The following is a 6601-nucleotide window of genomic DNA, read 5'->3' as shown; positions in this document are numbered from 1 at the left end:
AATGTTAAAAGAAAAAAAAAACTAAAATTAAAAACAAACTTATGCTTTATGAAACCTGTGATCTAATTGAGATAAAGATATAAACACTTGGGAGTATGAATATTATTATTAGCTCACAACCATAATATAAACATCAGTAATTCTTGTATCTGAGCACTTAATATGTAACTTCCTCATTCTTAACCCTTCTTAACTCTGACTTCATTTTTTTTTTTTTTTTAGTAGAGGAAAATCATGAACACAATCTCCTTTACTATAGTAAAGTATAACTTTACTACCAGTTATAAAGGCAAATTTTACACATTTGGGAAATTGCAGGGTCAACACATCTGGAGTGTAATGGATAAGCCTTGCCATGGGAAAACCATCATGATATTGCCCCTGCTAGGTAAGTATCCTTCGAGTGCATTTTGAGATGCTGTAAAATTATCTTTAGAAACATATGTCTTGGTACTGCTCAGACATTCTGATTTAGAAATTCTGGGATCTATTCATTTGTATGTTTCAAGATTTCTGGAGAGAGCTAAGAATCTTTCTTTTAGAAATCTTATTATGGATGAATGCTCTCTATTCTGGCTCTTTGTAAAGTGTGTTCTTGCACTCTTGTTATTAATAATTTAGTTGGGTATAAAATTCTTAATGGATATTTGTTTCCTTCCAGCTCTTTAAGGATAGTTGATTGTATCATGGTTTTGTTCTGTTCTGTTGAATCATTTGTCTCTTTATCTCTCTGTTTTTATTTAAAAGAAAACCTTTTATGAAAGTATATTAAATATTCCTAACGGTACACATACTACAAGTGTGCAGTTCTATGAATTTCCACAGAATGAACTGATGTAATTGTAAGTGCCAAGAAAAAACTTCTCTTTCACCTTCTGAAAGTGCTGAAGTCAACTGACAAAAGACAGATTAACAAGAGAAAAGGCAAACAAATGCATTTGATCATATTTTTCATATTATGCAAAGCCTTCAGAATGAAGGCCCAAAGATAGAGGGGAACTATTTTTTGGTTAGGTTCAACAAAGCATGACCAGGTGTGTAGAAGTATGACTGCACAAAAATGGTACACTCTGAAGGTGGCACCTGTGGCTTAAAGGGGGTGCTGGCCCCATATACCAGAGATGGTGGGTTCAAACCCAGCCCTGGCCAAAAACTGCAAAAAACAAACAAACAAACAAACAAACAAAACTGGTACACTGTGATGCTAATAGACTAAGTGTGGAAAGTCAGCCAGGCATGTCTGTTTAGATTCTTCTTGGCATGTGTGTGCAGGAACCTCTCTACCATGGGGGGGTCTCATGGCCTACAATTATACAAGGTAGGTCAGATAATTTCTTTTTGGCCGGTATTGATACAGAAGGGTAAAGGATTAGTTAGAATCATATTTTTAGGTTTTATGGAGGGTTTTGGTAGGATTCTTATTTCTGTGATCTGTCTGCAGGAAGAGGGAGTCTAGTTTCTATTGTCAACTTCTGAAAAGATGAGGAACCAGAAACAGGAAGGCAGGAAAAGTTTAAAGAAACATCTGCTTCTGAGGCCTTCATTTTTGAATCATTTTCTGAATTCCATGATAAACAACCCCCACTCATCAAGAAACAGGGTATTACCAGCACCCACAGAAACGCAGCTCTTAGACGCTCTTAGAATTTTAAATTCCTATGAATGGTAATATCATTCAGTGTTTTAATAAACTATTAAATATTTCACTTTTTGCCTGTTTTTGGATTTGCACTAATACAATTATACAATATATGCTCTTTTGTGTTTGGCTTCTTTGGCTTAACGTTGTGTCGGTGAGATTTATGAACATTAACTTGTGTTTGTGAGATTTATGAACATTAACTCACGCTGGTTTGTTCATTCTCACTTCCGTATTCTGTGTAGGATTACATTGTATGACTAAATGAAGACATATTTATTTATTCTGCTTTTGATGACATGTAAATTTACAGTAGCAGAGATAAATATTCTAGTATATATCTTGTTTATTTTTATGTGTTCGTTGAATATACTACATGCATACATGATTCTGTTGGGATTATACCTAGGAGTTGAATTTGCTGTGTTGTACTTCAGGCATTCTTGCATTAGCAGGTGCCGTAAGTGATTTCCTGAAAGAGTTGTACTAGTCTGCACTTTCACCAGCAGTCTATATAGCTTCGGTTACTTACATCACCAACACTTGTCATTTTCCACCTTTTTCGTTTTAGCCATTGTGTTATGGTGAGTTGCACTACATATGGCTTCATTTGCATTCTCTGATGACTAATACAGATAAGTAGGTAGTGCTTATTGGTCGCATAAGTATCTTCTTTCATCATGGGTCTTTTCAAGGCTTTTGTCCATTTTGTTTTCGAGCAGGCATGTGCCTTTTTCATAATTTTTTCCTGCAGATTCTTGAGGTAAGTCATTTAATAAATATTTGAATAGGAACTGATCAGACTGAGTATTCGTCTCTTCTAATTTCCTTTCCTTCTTAGTGAAACTACCATATGTCTAGCTAAATGTTCCAACTAGCATCCTACAATTAGAGTCATAAAACAATCACTTTATTGTGCTTACAAGGGGTACTTAGGTCAATCTTTGATCGAGCCCAGATCATGGATACTGGTCTCTGCTCAGAAGTGTCTCCAACCTGGGCAAGGGAGACTTTAACACCTGCGAGCTACAGTAATCAGGGAGCATCTTCACATAAATGGCTGGCACCTTGGCTATGATGACTGTGAAGGCTGAGTTCAACTGGATCAGTTAGGTGTAGCACCCACAATTGGCTTCTCCATGTGGGTCAGGCGTAGGCTCCTCAGCATGTGGCTGAATTCTAAGAGGGAGAGAGATTTACAGATGGAACTTCCAAAAGCAAACATTTAAAGAAAAGAAGTAGCAATGGCTTTTTCCAAGCAAGTTGCTGAAGTCACATAGTGTCATCTTCACATTTTATTGTTACAAAGAACTCTTAAGACATTCTCAGATTCAAAGGGAAGAGAATTCGATTTTTCTTCTTAATTAAGTGGTATGGTCGCATTGTGAGAAAGCATTTGGAGAGCATATTGTTGCAGTCAACTTTGTAAAAATACAGTCTTCTCTAGTAAGAATTTTTATTTAAAATGTGTTTTGTTTGAAATATATTGTGCTTTTTAAGTAAGACAATTGTGTTTTTTGGGTTGTGTTTGGTTTTTATCAATTCTAGGTATTTCTCAGTTTTTTAAAATTATTATGGTCTATTCCTCATTTTCCCTTTCATTTTATTTCTGAAATCCAATATGCAAATGTAGGACCTTCTCAATTTATCGCCCATTATTTTTATGTCTTCTTGTGTTTGGTTTGTTTAAAATGTTTTCTGCAAATTTGAGTTATTTCTTCATCTGCACCCAGTACCATCAATTATTTCTTCACTCATACCTACTTGACTGTTCCCATGAGCACTGGATTCTTTTCAATAATATTACATTTTTCAAGACTGCACAGTGCATTTAGTTCTCTATGAAATATACTTACTCCTTTTTGATAGTACCTTGTTCCCAGATGTGGGGTATAAATCTATCTTTCATTTCTTTTAGACATTCATATATACCTATTTGTATTTGAATACTTAACACCTTAATTCTTTGAGCAGAATTTTGCTGTGTGTTTTTTCTTTCCTCTCTTTTTTTTTTCAGAGACAGAGTCTTACTTTGTCACCCTTGGTAGAGGGCCGTGGCGTCACAGCTCACATCAACCTCCAGCTCTTGGGCTTAGGTGATTCTCTTGCCTCAGCCTCCTGAGTAGCTGGGACTGCAGGTGCCCACCACAGTGCCAGGCTATTTTTTGTTGCAGTTTGGCTGAGGCTGGGTTTGAACACTCCACCCTCAGTATATGGGGCCAGCACCCTACTCACTGAGCCACAGGTGCCATCTGCTGCGTGTTTTTTCTACTGTCTTACTCATGGTTGCTTCCATATGTATTTGCTGGTTACACTTGTGAGGCTTATTAGCAGAACGTTATCTGTAGAAATCCTCTGAAGCTCACTCTCTAGAGAAAAGTTTCATTTTCAGATAAACTGAGATGCCAAAATGTCAATGAAACTTTAGATATTTTCTTTCTTTGGACTTTCCCATCAGGGACTTGTACTTAACCTCTAAAGCCACATGAACTCAGGACCAAACTTTCAAGTTTTCTTGGTCTGTATGATTTGTGTTTTCCTCATCCAGAGGCAGCATAAACAGAAGAGTTCTAGTGATACTCATTTATAAGTGGGCATATATTTCATAGTACCTTTGTAGCTAACATCTTTATTTTGTATGGGATCGATTTTTAACCTCACATTTTGGTAGACTGAAGGTATTGTCTCCAATTCTTGGAAAAGTAGTTAAACTGTGAGCCCTTTGGTTCTGAGATCAGGAAATGCTCCCAAGACAGCTGTGGTTCAGCTGCATTTTTTTCACTCTGTCTTCCAGTAACCTCTCTCTTTTGGAGCCCAGGGAAAAAAACTTTTTTCCTAACTTATGAATTTAGTTGTGATTTTAAAAAATAGTTTGTTATTCATTCAGATCTTTTGGTATTTTGAATCAGGATATTGTTCAAATTTGTTTAATATCAGAAATGGAAATTCTTTTGAAATATGCTTTTCCCAACAACTCCTTAACTATACAATGTGTTGTATCTGTGTAGGAGTAAGCCTACATGATTTTATAAATGCTATTCAAGATTTAGTACAACAAGATTTTCTTTGAAATTTTATTTTGTATGTATACCTTTAATTATTGATTTAGGTATATTGTGATAAAAAAAAACTTAAAATTTTGATCATGTTCTGAATTTCTCCAATGACATTCAAATAGACTTTGATGTGAGTCATTTTGTACCTAATTATAGGTTATGTATTAAGAACTGTAGAATTCAAGTGTAATAATCTTCATGCCTTTTAGTAAATGTTTGAAAATACTAGTGTGGATGAAACTGCTTTGTTACCATGTGTGCTGGGTTAACCACAGTACTCTTCAACTGGACCTGTGTGTTATTTCTACTGATGATAGCTTGCATTGCAATACCCTAGCTTTGACCCTTTCATTAAAGATTTATGAATATTGCCTTGTGAGCCGTCTGCAGATATGGGTTTCTTGGAACTGGGCAGGGCATTTTTGATGCTGGAGACTGGTTCAGAAAATTGTTCACCCTACCTCTTTAACAAACCCATTGACCTTTCGAACCTGGGGCAGTGCAAATCCTTTTGGTCTGACATTTCTTAGCAGGAACTCACTAAAATTTATTCTTCCTGAACAATTTTACTTGATTAGCAGAAGTGCTGAACTGGAATTTTGTATGTGTTTGCAGAAGCCACAGAGATATGAATCCCTAAAATAAACTAGCAGTTTGTTTCTCACACTTGCGTGAGGGAATGTCCTATTAAGAGAAAGTTGCCTTTTACGCTGTACTGCTAGAATGCGGAATTAGAAAAAATAAGTGAAAATTATGGGGTCTGCTTTTCAACAAACGGATAATTGATATTTTTAATAGCTAATATTTTAAATAAATGCCATGGATTTTGTTCTCTTACATCAGATTCATGCATCCCGATGTAAGAGAACAAAATCCCTGGCTTTTATTAAACAGACAAGTTTTATAATAATAGTGTTTTTTTTCAAACTTGTAATGAGATTTTTACATCTAGTCATCCTTAGACCTAATGGCAGTTTCATTCTGAGAGTCACAGGCTAATGTCATAATACAGGTGATTTAGTTATATACATATTATTGTGTAACAGAATACTGTAATACTTAGCTGCTTGAAACAATATTCCTCTATTATGTCACACATAAGCCCCCGATTTGTCAACGTATCAATCACTCCTACACTTAAGGAGGGAGTGGGTAGAGGGGAGTTGGGAGTGGGATGAGGGCTTATGGTGTAAGGCACTTCTCTTGGGCGGTAGGACACAATTATAAGAGGGATGGTACCTAACAAATGCAATCAGTGTAACCTAATTCATTGTACCCTCAATGAATTCCAAACAACCCTAGTTCAGAACCATGAACTGTACAATACCCCGAAGCTGAACACAGTCCCCACTAAAAGCTCTGTATTTGTGTTTATGGCTAAGAAAAACAAAAAACCCTAGTGATATCTTGACTAGAATCTCATTAACTCTACAGAGAACTTGGAGAGGGTTTATATCTTAACAATGAATTTTTCAGTTATTTAGCATTGAACGCAGCTTGTTTAATCATGAGTGGTTATACTCAAGGGAAAAAAATACAGTATAGACACTGTCCTGACTTTTACGTTTATTACATTGTTGAACATTATTTAAATGGAATTATAACAGAAGAAAAGCCTGAAAAGTGGTTTAAAAAATGTTTTCTGTCTTTAAAGACTTTCCTCACTCATTTTGCTATTAAAACTTGCATCCTGCCTCCAGGCAAGTGATTGGGAAGGGCAAGTTATTACAAGAGATAACTCGAAAGATTTGTCCCTAGGAGGTTGGGAGGTACACAAAGAGGTCTGTGTGGGATGTCAAATTGGGCAGAGGTCATAAGATTGTCTTCATAGGACAGAAAATTGATCAGAACCATGAACTGTACAATACCCCGAATCTGAACACAGTCCCTACTAAAAGCTCTGTAT

The 6601-nt window shown here is 36.0% G+C and overlaps 1 pseudogene; it reads right to left on the bottom strand.

The window, feature by feature from the left end:
* Positions 1–259: 259 nt before the first annotated feature.
* Positions 260–396, bottom strand: LOC111721779 (annotated as a pseudogene).
* Between the last annotated feature and the right edge of the window lie 6205 nt (positions 397–6601).

Source organism: Otolemur garnettii, unplaced genomic scaffold (assembly GCF_000181295.1).
Source record: "Otolemur garnettii isolate 467f Iridium unplaced genomic scaffold, OtoGar3 scaffold00183, whole genome shotgun sequence".
Classification (NCBI taxonomy): domain Eukaryota; kingdom Metazoa; phylum Chordata; class Mammalia; order Primates; family Galagidae; genus Otolemur; species Otolemur garnettii.
Note: the sequence above shows the minus strand (reverse complement) of the source record. Positions and strands in the feature narration are given on the sequence as shown.